The sequence below is a fragment of the Euprymna scolopes genome, chromosome 2, assembly GCF_053919585.1.
Source record: "Euprymna scolopes isolate OS-2025 chromosome 2, ASM5391958v1, whole genome shotgun sequence".
Taxonomy (NCBI): domain Eukaryota; kingdom Metazoa; phylum Mollusca; class Cephalopoda; order Sepiida; family Sepiolidae; genus Euprymna; species Euprymna scolopes.
In genome coordinates this window covers 20,832,707-20,848,581 of record NC_136483.1, presented here as the reverse complement: position 1 = coordinate 20,848,581, position 15,875 = coordinate 20,832,707, and the positions used below count along the sequence as shown (strand labels likewise).

At 33.3% G+C, this 15,875-nt stretch overlaps 1 protein-coding gene across 3 annotated transcripts in view; it reads right to left on the bottom strand.

The window, feature by feature from the left end:
* Window positions 1-11,866, bottom strand: part of LOC145289624 (uncharacterized) — a 29,758-nt gene extending 17,892 nt beyond the window's left edge. For 2 of the 3 annotated variants that reach the window (XM_080136427.1, XM_080136425.1), the window contains exon 1: window positions 8,585-8,886. The gene's annotated coding sequence lies outside the window, so the exon portion shown is untranslated. Of the gene's footprint in view, window positions 1-8,584; window positions 8,887-11,734 lie in introns of those variants that run through there. The other variant, XM_080136426.1, reaches the window with a different exon arrangement.
* Between the last annotated feature and the right edge of the window lie 4,009 nt (window positions 11,867-15,875).

Below are 15,875 nucleotides of genomic sequence, written 5' to 3'. Positions count from 1 at the left end.
TTTGGCAATTGCTGGCTTTTTTTTTTTTTTACAAAGGAATCACCACTTATTAAGGTCCGGAGGCCACTCGGGGATAAGGGTTAATGAGTGTACGGTAGTCAATGGGAAAATATCGTAGTAATCGATAGTAGTGGAAATTTGTTAAATTGGAATACTTAAGGGGATGGCTCATCAAGAATTTGTTCACATTGAACTTGAAGACAACCATATTATAGTCAGCTGGAAAGCAGAGAAATGGAAGAGTATTCCACAGGCATGCAGTTCTCAGAAAGAACCTTTGTTCATGGAATCTACGTTTAGGTTTAGGCACAGATAAAGAGTGGCGAAAATTATTGACAGTGGTTTTGCAAGACAAGTGCTTTTCATGAAAGTTTGGCAAGGGGTGAAACCATAGAGTGGCACTCAGACGAGCTGCAATATAATTAGCTGAGCATTTTGGCACTTTTGGCTATTTGGATAACCTGTCCGGAATACACCGATGATAATGTGGTGCCTATTTTGCATAAGTTCCAAAGTGTCTTATCAATCTATATAATACTAAAAGTCTATGGATCTTGTATGTTTGCAATCAGATTTCCGGTTTTCAACATCCGGTTGCGCATGCGTAAATAGCAACGTCTTCAATCCGTTATTCCAATTCCGGAATTTTTATATCGCTTTTAATACAAACAATTTCATTTAATTTGATCAAATAGTTATTTATATATACAAATAATACATAGATTCATAGATAATTATAATATATATTATAAAATCTATTTATCTATGAATCTATTAATAATATGAAATATTACCCTATACAATTTATGGAAAGAAAACACCTCTTACTTTCCCTCTAATAGATTTCAACACTCCTACTCCCTCTGTTTTCGTTACGTACGCGAGAAAAAGGGAGCGATGTAAAACTGGATAGAGTTATCCCCCTTAACTAATGCAGACCTTTTTACTAGAGGGCGTTATTACAAAAAAATTTCTTTTTCTTCTTCCCATGTTTTTTAAAGTCGTCTGCTTACATTTCTGCTTACATTTCCAAACGGAAAGCTGAATCGGTAAATGCACACATTTCTATTACATTAAATAGTGTTTTCCTTTACACAATGGGTACTGAATGTTTGCTTAAATTAAATGAAAAAAGTTACATTTTATTTTCATTTTCTATTTAAAAAGCCATTATTAACATGTGGAGAGTGTTTTTTTTATTATTCTGTACTTTCAACTAACAATTTCATTTAAAAGATGATATATCAAAATTTGAATTTAACTATAATAAGGATTATGATACCTGTTCAGTGCATATTTACCTATAAGTATGACCAACCACTTATAATTCAGTAACTGTAATTTAAAAAAAAATAACAATTATAATAAACAGAACGACTCATAGAAATCTATCTATATTCTTTTTTCATTTTAATATACTTTCATAGAAATGCTTCTGTTATGTAAAAAAAAACTATTTTCTTTATGCCACAAGTGTCACGCTCATACATGAATTCCATAGCTAATATAACGTACTGACCCAACGGGTCACGGGTGGTCTAGTAAATTCTAAAACTAAAAAATCTTAAATCTCATGAGAGAAACTTGAACATCAAAACAGCAATAACTCATAAAGTCACACTAAATTCATTTATTTATTTAATACCTTTTAGGCATGTGCTCGACTGAGCTTCAATCTATGGTTGGTCACCTTATAGAACATTCACAGGAAACTGTGCAGTTTATTTATTTATTTGTGGACTGTTATCCTCATTGTCATCATCTTCATCTTCTGGGCCAGTGGCACAATGGATAGAGGTATTAGTCTCTACAATTCCAGGTGAGCATTGTCTGAAAATAACAGTCACAATCCTTCCTCAAAGCAGGCCAGAGGATTGTTGGCCAAAACGTGGTGAGACAACAACAACTATGGAAGGCAGTAATTACTGAGGATACAATTAAAAGACTCAGCATTTCTATACTGTTATGGTTAACCACCTGAAGAAGGCAAAAGGAATAGTTGGCCGAAACGTGGCGAAACAACAGCAACTATGAAGACAAGGATAACAATCCGCAAATAAATAAATAAACAAATTACTCATCTCAAAAGAATTCCAATAAAATATGTTATAAAACTGTATGGCTACGACTACTGCCAACAATTTTCTTTACTCTCTATCTATACCAAAAACTACACAAAATGTCATGAGCAAAGTTTCTTTCCTAGAGCTGCCTGTCTGTGGAACACAATATCATGGGCCTGCTTCCCAACTAACAATAAAATGGTCATTTTCAAGTCTAACATAAGCAAATTCTTGTTGAACCGTCCTAATAAATAATTAATTTCTGACCAATTTCTACCATTATTGTTTATCATGGTGTTCACTCAATTAACACTTATCCTTGAGTTGACTCTGGGCCTTGATAAGCGGTGACTTCCCTGTAAAAAAAACAAAACAAAACAAAACAAAAACAAGCTCTTGTGCTGCATGTGAGATGACGCCACAAAAAAAAGTGAAGCAATGATGAATGTGAGAAGAGTGAAGGGCCAACGTTGCCTTCACATTTTCGCCAAGTTTCAGAAAAACCTAATGAATGGGGCAAAAGTTATGGGGTAAAAAGTGCCATTTTTTGCAATTTGGGGGCATTTGTGACCCCTTTTGAACTCCTGGGAATGCCGAATCCCAGTGAAAATGGACAAATGATGCAGTTTCACGCTTTAAGACATGTATATTTGAATACAAGTATTTTAGTGGTGAATGCTCTGATGAACTGCAATCACTTGTGCCCCCACGACGCGAGCACCCTCGACAAACCCGACAGGCTACTAGATCCCACCCCCACACTGTAGAGGTCCCTAGATGTAAAAGATCTTTTTACTCCAATAGTTTCTTCCCCAGAACCGCAAGACTCTGGAATTCCATTCCAGGTCCCTGCTTCCCCAACAGTACTGACGTGCAGAAGTTCAAGTGTAACGTGAACCGACACCTTGCTGCCCAAATCCCTACATAGTACCCCAGTAGTTGTTGCCCCTGATAGTAGCCCCCTACACCAAAGTGGCAATTTGCCTTGTTTGGGGTGAAAATGTAATAAAAAAAAAAAAAAAAAAAAAAAAAAAATTCAGCACCATGGAAAACTACTATACAGACATACATATCAAGTTCTTGAGTAATATGAAAAAGAGCTCCAAAAAAGCATGTTTTTTTAGCCCTAAAAGTCCCAGAGGGATGCGAACAAAAATTTTGCCAGCATCACCCATACTGAATTAATATTAAGAACAATGGCCTCCACATTTTGGCCAAGTTTTAGGAAAATCTAATGGATGGATCAAACGCTATGGGGCAAAAAGTGTCACTTTTGGCAATTTGGGGGCATTTTTTACCTCTTTTGAGACCCTGGGGACGCTGAATCCCAGTGTAAATGGATAACAGTGCAGTTTCAGGGCTTAATGCATGTATATTTAAGTTGACCACCATAAACAACACTATATAGTCAGACATATCAAATTTTTGCTGAGAAATATGAAAAAAGAGCCACAAAAAGAGGCATTTTTAGCACTAAAGTAAAAGTCCCCGGGGTCACGAACCAGAATTTTGCAAGGGTCACCCATACTGGATTTATATTAAGAACAATAGGCTCCACATTTTGGCCAAATTTTAAAAAAATCTAGTGAATGAATCAAAAGTTATGGGGCAAAATGTGTCATTTTTGGCCATTTTGGGACATTTTTTACCTCTTTTGAGTCCCTGTAAAAAATATTTTTTTACTGTGCACATCTATTTAATGAAATACAATTTGTGGCAAATTTTCAGGAAAAACTAATGGATGGTTATCTGGCAATAGTCTGGACTAACGGACGCACAGACGCCACTGAAAACATAGATCCCTTTCCGAAATTGGGGGACCAAAAAATATGACTAGGAATGAATGAAGTAATAATAAGTTTTCTCTCAATGAGTTTACTGTATGTACCAATCTGTAGTGGAATAGGGACAAAAATGGATGGTCACATTAAATGCTGCCAAGACTGAACTTGTTTCCGTCCTTAATTACAAGAAACCTTTTCTACCATCAATAGCAATGGCCAAAAGCACATTACCTGAAAGTATTTCCTTTAACCTCCTCTACCTAACGTTTACAGGGAACATGAACGGAAATAGATACATTGAGAGCATTGCCAAGGCTGCTGCGAAAAAGGTGGTCTCTCTCTACCGTGCTAGAAAACTACTTACGCCTTAAAGTATTCTGTATCTCTATAACGCCACCATTCACGCATGTATGGAGTACTGTTTTTTTTTTTTTTTATACAAGCATCACCACATTATCAAGGCCAAGAGGCCACTCAAGGATACGGGTTAAATAAAGAGTGTACAGTAGACATTGGACAATACAGTAATCATTAGTAATAAAAATTCGGTAAATTTGATAACTTACATGGAACGGCTCATCAAGAACTTATTTATGTTAGACTTGAAGACAACCATATTGTAGTCAGCCGGAAAGCAGGAAAACAGAAGACAATTCCACAGGCGTGCAGTTCTAAGAAAGAAGCTTTGTTCATGGAATCTACGTTTAGGTTTAGGCACAGATAAAGAGTGGGAGGAATTATTGATAGTGTTTTCAGCTAGACAAGTGTTTCTTGTGAAAGTTTGGCGAGGGGAGACCATAGATTGAAGCTCAGTCGAACACTTTCCATGAAAATAACGATACATCAGAGACAAACTCACAACATCTCTTCTGTGAGATAGAAGTTGCAGGGAAGAGAAAAGGACATTTCCTACGAGGCTACGAAGTCTATTTTGAACTCTATCAAGGCAGGACAAGTCCTTTCTAGCAGCTCCTGCCCAGATGTGGCAACAGTATTCCATCCTTGGACGTACCTGGCTCTTATATAGATAGAGAACTGCATCAGCAGTGAGATATCTACTGGACCGATAGAAAGATCCCACCATTTTTCCAGCGGCCTTGGCAACAGATTTGATGTACGTCTTCCATTTAAGATCAGGAGTAATGGTCAAGCCCAGAAGCTTGTCAAAACTTGAGGCCTCCTGAAAACGAGAGCCATTCATTTCAATTGTTGCCAGATGTGGATCAGAATGTTGATGATGTAAAGAGAGAAGCTTGGTTTTAGATGCATTAAAAGTAACCAGCCACTCCTTTCCCCATTGTACCACGTGCTCAAGATCAGAGGAGAGAGAATCGGAGAGAACTTGGTCATTTACTGTCTTGTTGTCAAATTAAGGCTGGCGCATCTGCTGCTTGTCTGGGTGTATCAGAAATTTGGAGGAATTTTTGACACCCCTAACAGAAAACTGCGAATAAAATATAAAAAACTCGTAATTACTCTTTTTAAAGTGTGTTGTTTATTTTCTGTATGGAATATACTTCCAAAATAAACTATTAAATTTGTTTAAAAAATAATAGAAATATTATTTTTTAAAAAACAGTGTTTACAAAATATTTACAAAATGCCGGTACGCCTTCATGAAGCCATTTTTTTTACGTAATGAAATCAATTGAATTTTACGAGTTAAATATTTTTCAATTTTTAAACTTTAAAAATCTATCAAAATTTTTCTATTCGTTCAATTTTTACGATATTTTCAGGGTCAATGTGAAATTTTATGCTCTTTCCAATAAACCAAATATAATATTTTAGACAAAAGTTTTTTTTTAAATTCACCCTCCCCATTTGGAAATGTCTACTAAAATTTAAATAATTAATTCATGCACCAAAGTTTTATATATCACAAATTGAAAATAAAAGATCAATAAAGAAAATATTCCTATTTAAAACAAAAAAAAAACAGTATTTTGGAAATTTACCTGTAAAGTCCAAAGTGTAAAACCCTTTTTTTTTAAAAAACCACGTTGATATATATTTTTTTGTTTTAAATGAAAGCTCATATTATGCTTATATCCTCAAGTAAATACCGGACGCTGACGGCAAATTTTTCTATTTCATTCAATGTTTTCTTTTTTTAGATATTAAAAAAAAAAAATTCAGTGTATAAAGAAGTATTAAAATATATCAATCAAAAACTCATGTATTTCATTAAGAGAATTAAAAAAAAAAAAAAAAAAAAAAAATCGGTGAACTGGATTTTTTGTTTTAGGGGAAAAACTTATAAGTGAAAGTGCGTTTCTTTTTAACTATGGAGGACGACAAATACTAATTTTGGTTAACACACACAATAAAAAAGAGACATTATTTATGTCCCTTTGACGAATCCATATTTGATAAATTTCATAGTAGCAGAAGCTCTTTTAAGCTTGCCGCAAAACATGTTACGAAAATGCATTTTTCTACGACCCTCGCTTTAAAAAATCTTTTTATTTAAAATATACATGGACGTTAAAATATAAATATGGATAAATTCTGAACAATGAAGAATGGAACTAAACATTCAATAGTATTTTTTTTATAGGTAAGTAATTTTTTGGAATTCATATCGATTTTTTATAACCGACGTAAGTTAAATTTCGTTTATTTTCTCCAAATCTTTTTAAAGGAAACCGGGTTGAATCCAAGTTTAGCGTTACAAATTCCAAAGAATTTTTTGAGGATCGGCACTATTGCTAAACGAATTATTTTGCGCTAAACAGTATTTTTTGTTTAAAAAAATAACAATTGTAAGCATAGAACAAAATATCGAAGCCGGTGATTTTGTTTACTTTATAGACATCATCTAAATTGGAAATAAAAATGTCTGCTTGTCTTCTTGATAAAGTCATTCTTTAATCTGATTGGTTGATTTTTTTCTTCGAGAGTAACCTGCCCTTTCTTTTTTAGAGATGGGGGGGGGGGATTTTCCCTTTATTTAAAATATTATTAAACAAACAAAAAAATTATTAAACAAGATTTGTTTTTTTTTTCCTTCAAGGAGTGGTGGTGGTGGGGAATTTTCCCTTTATTTTTAAAATATAATTAAACAAGCAAAAAAATTATTAAAGAAGATTTGTGTTTTTTTCTTCAAGGAGTGGAGGGGGTGGAATTTTCGTTTGTTTAATTATTATTATTATTTTAAATAAAGGCCCCCCCCCATCTCCAAAAAAGAAAGGGCAGGTTACTCTCGGAGAAAAAATCAACCAATCAAATTAAAGAATGACTTTATGAAGAAGACAAGCGGACATTTTTATTTTCAATTTAGATGATGTCGATAAATTAAACAAAATCACCGGCTCCGATATTTCGTTCTATGCTTACAATGGTTATTTTTTTAAACAAAAAATACTGTTTAGCGCAAAATAATTCGTTTGGAAATAGTGCCGATCCTCAAAAATTCTCTGGAATTTGTAACGCTAAACTTGAATTCAGCCGGAAACCGATTTAAAAAAAAAACAAATATTGCATAATTTGCTATTAAACCTGTTATTTTTTTTTTTAATTTGGTCTTTGCTCCTTTAATTGAAAAAAAAAAATTAGGGGTTGATTTACATTTTTCAAGTAGTTAAGCTTCGAAAGATAGTAAGTTGAATTATTAGTTTTTATCACGCATTTTTTGATGGTCGCTTCTGATACACCTACGTCTCTCACTCCTGGACAGGGTTCAAAATAGAGTCGCCAACCTGATAGGTCATCTAGGCTTCAGCCTATGTCCCACCGACAAAATGTTGCATCCCTCTGCCTGTTCTACAAGCACTTTAATAGGGAATGCTCTGACGAACTACAAGCACTTGTACCCCTTCGACGTGACTACCCCGACAAACAGACTAAGTCCCTCCCCTTCACAATAGAGATCCCTAGGTGAAAGAAAGCCATTTACTCCAATAGTTTCTTCCCCAGAACTGCTAGGCTTTGGAACTCCCTTCCGGGATTCTGCTTTCCCAACTAACTGTACTGACATGCAGAAGTCCAAGTGTAATGTGAACAAACATCTTGCTACTCATCTCCCTTCACAATGCCCCTGCAACTTATGTCACCGATAGTAAGTAGCCCCCTACTTCAAAGTGGCACTATGCCTTGTTTGAGGTGAAAATTGATTTTAAAAAACCTTAGAATCTAATTTCCTAAAAATAAAAGGTAGACCTAAAAAGGCTTGCCGCTCTCCCCTTCTCTATTTTTTTTATTTTCATTTTTTTTTTTTTTTTCAATTTTTCAATTCTTTCAGCGGATTATTATCAAATGGAGACGAGTCTACCAGATTATAAATAAAATGTTAAAAAGTCAATATTTAAATATTTATATGGTGCTCTGCTCAGTTTCTAATACAAGTTTCTAATATAAATCGATCATCTATTTTTTAACCACTCGACGTTTTGGGCCAATTTTCGCGAATTTAGCCAGTTTTAAGACGATTATTTTAAAAAGCGAAATTCAAAAAAAGGTTAAGCCTCTTAAAAAAAGACTAAATTCGTGAAATTTGACTTAATTGGTTCTAAATGGGTGATCGAGAATGTTGCATTAAAAACTAAGTATTACCACAAATATTTAAATATTGATTTAAAAAAAAAAAATTATTTGATAATCTGGTAGACTACTGTTCATTCGATAATAATCCACTGAACAAAAGACTAAAATAAAAAAATTAAAAAAAACAGAGGGGGTGGTGGACAACAAGCTCCTTCAGATCCGCTAATAAAAGAAAGTTGAAAAATAATTTACCTTTGATTAGCAAGAAATGTCCGTGCGAAGCGGATTAAATTTTTTTTTTTTTTTTTTTTTAATAACAGCGTCTGCTCGTGGCGCGTTGCGAGTTTAAATATTTCAAAGAAGGAAAAAAAAAAAAAAAAAAACGCGCAATTTTAACGAATTTGTCAAAAAAACATTTTCTGAAAACTTATGATAAATTTTAGAATAAACAGACTGGAAAAAATTCTAAAATCGTTAAAACGACGCAAAATAAGCTTTTGAATTAAGGAATAAAAACATTCCTTTTTTAATAAGTTGGTGCTTTTTTATTTATGATACCGTGTTGTTGTTGTTGTTGTTATTATTATTATTATTATTATTATTACTACTACTACTACGTTAAATTCAATTTTTACAATATGTTTGTTTATCAAATTGGGTACTCTTGCAGTATTTAGCCCGGATCATCGGGATTTTCCGTCAATCATGACTCGGGCTCGATCGGTAATCACCGGATTAAGCCGAAAGAAGTAACAAATGCAGACGAACTTCAAAACAAACAAACAAACAAACAAACCGGGTGGGGGAATAAAAATACAATTCATAAAAAAAAAACAAAAAAAAAACGTAAATTTACTATTTAAGAAAAGTTGCATTTTGTATTGCTTATTGAATTTTATTATTGTTTTTTGTTAAATTAGTTGCTATTCAACAAAAGTATTTTTTCAAGAAAGTTTTTTTTAACCATGAATTGTCTGAGTGTAAATATTTAATTGATGAACTCTTAAACTTATGGCCAGATAACATTGAAATTAACAGGAAATAGTAATTTCACTCCAGTGATGGTGATGGTTTATAATGAGTAAAATCTTTGTTTGGATGAATAACGCGTACAGAAATATGTCGACAAGTTGAAATGCAAAATATTCATTGCAACTTGTTAATAAATTTCTGATACTTGATATGACCATAAACTGGTGCCCGGAAAACTCGTCCCGGGAAAACTCGTCTCCGGAAAACTCGTACCCGGACCCCCCCCCTTTTGGCTAGGTAGGAAAACTGGTCCCTTATTGAATAAATATCGATTGAAAACACATGTTATTACTGTTGTTGAAGGAGATATTGTTTTTAAAAGAGACTATGCACCCCCATAATATTAAAAAAAAAAAAAAGTATTTTTAACTCTTGCTTAAAAAAAATAAATTGATCACGGAGTCAAGATACGAAAAACGAAACCAAATATTTATTTTAAAAATACTCTAGTTTTAACACTTTTTGTGTCATTACGAAACAAAAATAAAGAAAGAAAACACAATATTATCAAAGAAAACAATTATTTTATTTTGAATAATTAATTCAGTTTAAATAATTCTTGTTTTATTACAAAACAACAAAAAAGAAAACACGTCTTATGTAATTTTGGTACCGCGCTGAAATAATAATGTTATTATTTCGAAAGAAAGCGTTGAAAATGAAAGTTACAATCAAAATAATTTAATGTAAAATCAAAATAAATCAAAAGTAAAATTTCAATTTACAAAACAAATGTAGGTACAATAAAAACTACGTAAGACAACCCCCCACCACCAAAAAAAAAAAATTTGTTTTAGACAACTTTTTCTTCTATGTTCTGAAAAAAAAATGTCATTCATTTTCCGACATTACACTCCCCTCCCCGGCTTCCACTGGGAGTGTTTTTTTTCTCTTCTTATTTTTTTTTCTTGTTCATATAATTTTAAATTGTCCGCAAAAGATTCGTACGTCATGTGAGAAGGCAGTTTGCTACACGAAGGCACATTTAACAGCCGTCGTTTATGCTACTGCGCACCGCGTAGCGTAAACGGAAGCTGTAAAATGTCGGGAAATAGTCCCTTAGTTCAGGGGTTAATACGATGCAAACCGTAAAATTGCGATGGGTTTGATTATCAGATTCGTTGTCAGCGACCTTGAATACCCCTTAGAAAACAAATTAGAGTGGTCGGTATTCTGTTGTAGCGTCACTATATTTACCAGTAAATATGAAGAATTCCTCCACCCTCGAAAATTCCTGTAAAATTACCACTTTCGCAGGTTTTCGGGGTCGCTGAAAACGAAAATAACGCTTAAAATTACGGCAAACGAGTAGTTTCCAAGATATGAAGAAATTTTAGTTTTAAAAACTGGGGGGGGGGGTCACTTTTCTATAATAATTTAAGGTAAAATAAGCACCCACTATGTGGCCCTCATTTTGAGGGAGAGCGCGCTTTCTAAACTTTCTAGCCTTGGAAAAACATACCCCTCCCCTCAAAAAAAGGTAGCCGTGAGTGCATTTCTTCATATCTTGGAAACTACTTGTTTCCTGGAATTTTAAACGTTAGTAGTAATTTTAAAGGATTTTCCGAAGGTGGAAAGAAAGCGCCCCCCCCCCCCCCCAATAGTTGCCACAAAGTGGGTGCTTGCTAATTTTACGTTAAATTATTATAGAAAAGTGATCCCCCACCTTTTTGGAACTAACATTTCTTCATATTTTGGAAACTACTCGTTTGGCGTAATTTTAAATATTATTTTCGTTTTCAGCCCCCCCCCCCCTCTCAAACCTGTAAGAGTCGTAATTTTGAAGGAATTTTCGAGTGTGGAGTGATTTTCATATTTACCCAAATAACATTTAAAAGTTAACATGGGTAATTTAAAGCAAAATATCTTAACATTAACAATAAGATGTATTTTTTTAAATTTCAAATTTTCAAAGAGAAACTTTGTTATTAAGTTGGTACAAAATGCTGTTTGTTTGTTTTTTTACGTTCCGTTCAACTATATATGAAAAACATTCTTTTTGCACCAACCTAAATGCAGAATACGGGCGATAATGCTAAAATAATAACGTTATTATTTAGAAAGCCATTCTTAACATGGGGAAAGGAGGATTTAACTATTCTTTACTTTGAAGATCACATGTAAAAAATAACACAGTCCATATTCTGCATAAGTACGGAAACTTAAAACTTTCAAAACAGCAATAACCCAATACGTTTAGTAATTTATCCAATAGTTTTTAGCAAATTAAATAAATAAATAAATAAGCTTGGTATTAATGAAAAAATAAGTTATTTTTATTTAAAATTAAAAATAATATTCTTAATTTTTTTATATCCGTAAATTTTTCTAAATTTTTTTATGTCTATAAATGAAATAAGAATAATTTACCTTTGATTAGCAAGAAATATCCGTGCGAAACGCAAAAGAAATTTGAATTAACAGCATCTGCTCGTGGCGTTGCGAGTTTGATCAAATTAAAAAACAAAAAACGCACAAATTTAACAAATGTGATTTTGTTTTATAAAAGAAAAGGAAATTACGTTTTTTTCTTTTTTTTACTAATTATGATACATTTTAGAATAAAAAGAAATGGAGGTAAAAATTCTGAAATTATTGCGGTGCCACATAGGCACCTCCAAAAGTCACCACAGAATTACCCCCCCCCAGTAAAACGATGTAATTTTATTATAAATTAATATTACCAATATAACTTTTGTACCATTTAAAAGAAGGGAAAAATAAACTAGTAATTAAAAAAAAAAAAATTTCATCGTACAAAAATAATGAAATTGCGAGACGAAAATCGTGTTTACATAATTGGCGCTTAAAATAACGTTCCCATAAGCATTTTGAAAACATACCCGTGTTTAATAAATCTAGCAAAAATCAACTAATGGTCAGATTTTCGTGAAATTTTCGATACTTATCCATTTTAGAATGAAATTGCATATAAAATGCAGTTTCCATAAAATATACGAGGGGAATATTTTTTTTAATGCACGCCCCCCCCCCCATATTTATTTTTTCGAAATTTGAAAAAAAATATTTAAATCTATCGAAATTTCTATTATGAAACAAGAGTTCAAAAGTAAAAACTATTTATTTTTAAAAAATTTAAATACACATAGTGAACAAAAACTTACCTTGAAGTTTCAATTAAAAAAATGATATAAAGTAATATAATTTTTTTTAAATAGCGTTTTTTTCTAATTAATATATACTATAATCAGTTAAATTGCCAAGAAAAAGAAACTTCCTAAAAAAAATTAATTAATGTTTAAAAGTTTAAAACGATTTTCAAAATGTTTCGTTACAACATAGATTTTTAATTAATTGTGTTTAATTTCATTTTTAATATTAAGTTTTCATATAAACATGACTCTTGTCAGCTATTTTAACGGCAAATTAAAACCGATTTAAAATATTATTGCACAAATATTAAACATTTTATGGACGGCTCTCATATTGGGTTGTGTCGTTTTACCAAACAAAAGTATGGAAACCGGTAGTTAACCAAATGAACATTCAATAAAGCCGTATTTCATATTTAATATACAAATGTTTATAATATTATTAATCATTAAACTGTGTAAATCTTAAAACCTAACAAAATTATAACAGAGATTAATTATTAATTGCAGTTTGAAGATGATGAACAAAGGTTTTAAAAATTCATTAAGTCACTTCTGCTTTTCCATAGTTCGTATAGTTAACAGAAGTCTGACGTCACGGAATGCACTCCTTTTTTCACAATTCTTCACATTCGTTTGGCAGTGCCTACCAGTGACTAGGACAAAATATCGTTTTTGAAATTCAACAAATCCAAACGTGTTTCTGAAGTTTTTCAATTGTTTGAATTATTCGGCCTAATGGTCTCATCTTGAATGTCATTCTCACAACGTTTCTGCCGATTCGACTTTTTTATGCATGGACCCATGACGCAACGGATAAAAGTGCTAAGTTTTCTTTTTGTTCACCACTTATCAAAGCCCGAAGGCCACTCGAGAATAAGGATTAATGAGTGTATGGTGGCCACCAGAATAACAGCGTATTAATAGGTAGTAATGGAAATGGGGTAGAAATGGATTATTAAAGAATTTGTTTACACTGGACTTTAAGATGACCATATTGTAGTCAGCCGGAAAGCAGTCCAGTGAAACAGGATTTCACCGGCAAGCAGTTCTAGAAAAGATGCTTTGTTCATGGAATTTACGTTTAGATTTAGGCATAGATAATAATTAGTGCTTATAGTCTTCTAGTGCTTAAGGATTTAATCCCCAGTGCAGGCAATACTAAGAATACAGTTAAAAATTACTTCAGATTTTTACCGGTTATGGCTGACAGAACGAGAATATGCTTTCACGGGGATTTAATAAAGAGTTTCGTTTTAAATTACGTACAGATTCTCGAGTTCAGTAAGAGACTGTACTTACCAAGCTTACGACCCAATTTCTGACAATATCGCATAGGCATCTTCCGGCAGGTTACGTAAGCAGTCGGAAGATGGCGAAGCAAATACTACCAGACGATTAATTCAAAACGTGGTGTCCCCTCCATGTTAAGAATGGCTTTCTAATTTGAAAGCCATTCTTAATATGGGGAAAGGTGAGATTTCAAGTTTAAATAGTATAATGAATGCCGTTTCGGTTTAGAAAATGTTTTTGATGTGATGAATTTCACATATTAATTGAAACTTGTCTTTTAAATCACTACTATATATTAGGTACAATATAATAATCAAAAGGGAATTGGCTTTGCAATAATAAATATGAAATCTGCATAAATTAAAATATATTATAGTGTATTTTATGACAAGGCAAGGCCGAGCACCCTCCGCTATATAGATATAAACTCTATTTCTTTTCTAAACGGTTTTAATCGACCATTATCGACTTTTGAAAAAGAAAAAAAAAGAAGTCTGTGTTTAATTTATTGATTTTATTATTTCTACTAATTATTTTTGGAAATCATTCTTTTCCATAAAATTTGAACACAAACTTTTGTTTTCAAAATCAATTACAGAATAAAATTATTTTTCACGCACGTCTGTCTAAATTTGTTATTGTTTTTTTGTTTGATTTATACTAGGGGGTCACTGCTTATCAAGGCCAAAGGATCACTCGAGAATAAGGTTAATTAGTGTCGGGCTAATTGTGAGACAACACCTTCATGATCGGTAATGGTGGAACTTAGGTAGAGTTTGATTATTTAAGAGGATGGCTCAACAAGAACTTGTTTTCATTAGACTTGAAAACGACCATGTTGTAGTCAGCAGGGAGGCAGTTGTAAACAGACGGACAGTTTTAGGAAAGAAACTTTGCTCATGAAATTTTCGTTTAGTTTTAGGCACTTATAGAGTAAGGGAAATTATTGAGAGTGATGGTGATTAGATGAATGTTTGTTGTGAATGTTTTACAGGGGAGGGCATAGATTGAAATTCAGTCAAGCACCTGCCATGAGAATAACAATAAAGCAGAGATAGACTCACAATGTCTCTTCTGTGAGAAACAGGAAGTAAAGAGGCAAAAAGGTACTGATCCACTAGATTTCAAAGACGGTTTTGTACTTTGTCAAGGTAGGAAAAAGTACTCTTAGGAGCTCCTTCCCAGATGTGGCAACAGTACTCCATCTTAGGGTGTATTTGGCTCTTGTATAAGTAGAGAATTGCATTGAGTGAGAAACTCTCTGGAGTGGGAGAATGATGAAACCATTTTTCCAGCAACTTTGGCAACAGATCTGATGTAGGTCTTCTATTTTAGATCAGAAGTGAAGGTCAGTCTTAAATTATTGTGACTGTTGTTTATTATTATTTTCTCACTAGGAGTTTGCACACAGGTCATCATCAGAGATTGTTCACATTAGTGGTGTTTGCTGGAGTCTGAGTAACAAGAAGTCTTCCCAGATTTCTAGCTTTCTCCACCATTGTAAATTAATTTGCATTATTGTAGCAGCTACTTACCATTGTCTCCATCGTACAGTATATCGATACATTATGGCTGACTGGGATAGCTTCCGTACATTAATATCAGATCTACCTCTGCGTTCCATGTTTAAAAAGGATGTGTCCTCTATAGTATCAGACTTGATGGAATGATTAATCGTAGGTATAGACCGTTTCATACCCTCGAAAAAATTCCAGCAAAAACCTAACAGCCAGCCATGGTTCTCTCCAGGATGTGCTGCTGCCATTACGCACAGAAGTCATTTTTTCTATTGCTTCCAACATAATAGATGTATGGAGACTAAAGCCGCTTTCAGGACTGCCAGCAATCATTGTAAGAAAGTAATAAAGAACGCAAGAGAGTTGTATGCTCAGTCCATCAAGTCCAAAGTAGCTGAGCAGCGGCTCGGTTCCCACCAGTTTTGGCAAATAGCAAACAGAATCCTGAACAGAAGCGTGTGCTCTATCCCAACTATCATCAATGAACCTGAGTAAATCTCGTCAGCATCAGACAAAGCCAAACTCTTTGCCAAAACCTTTGCAGCTAATTCTACCCTTTGCAACCAAGACCGCCAACCCCCAATATTT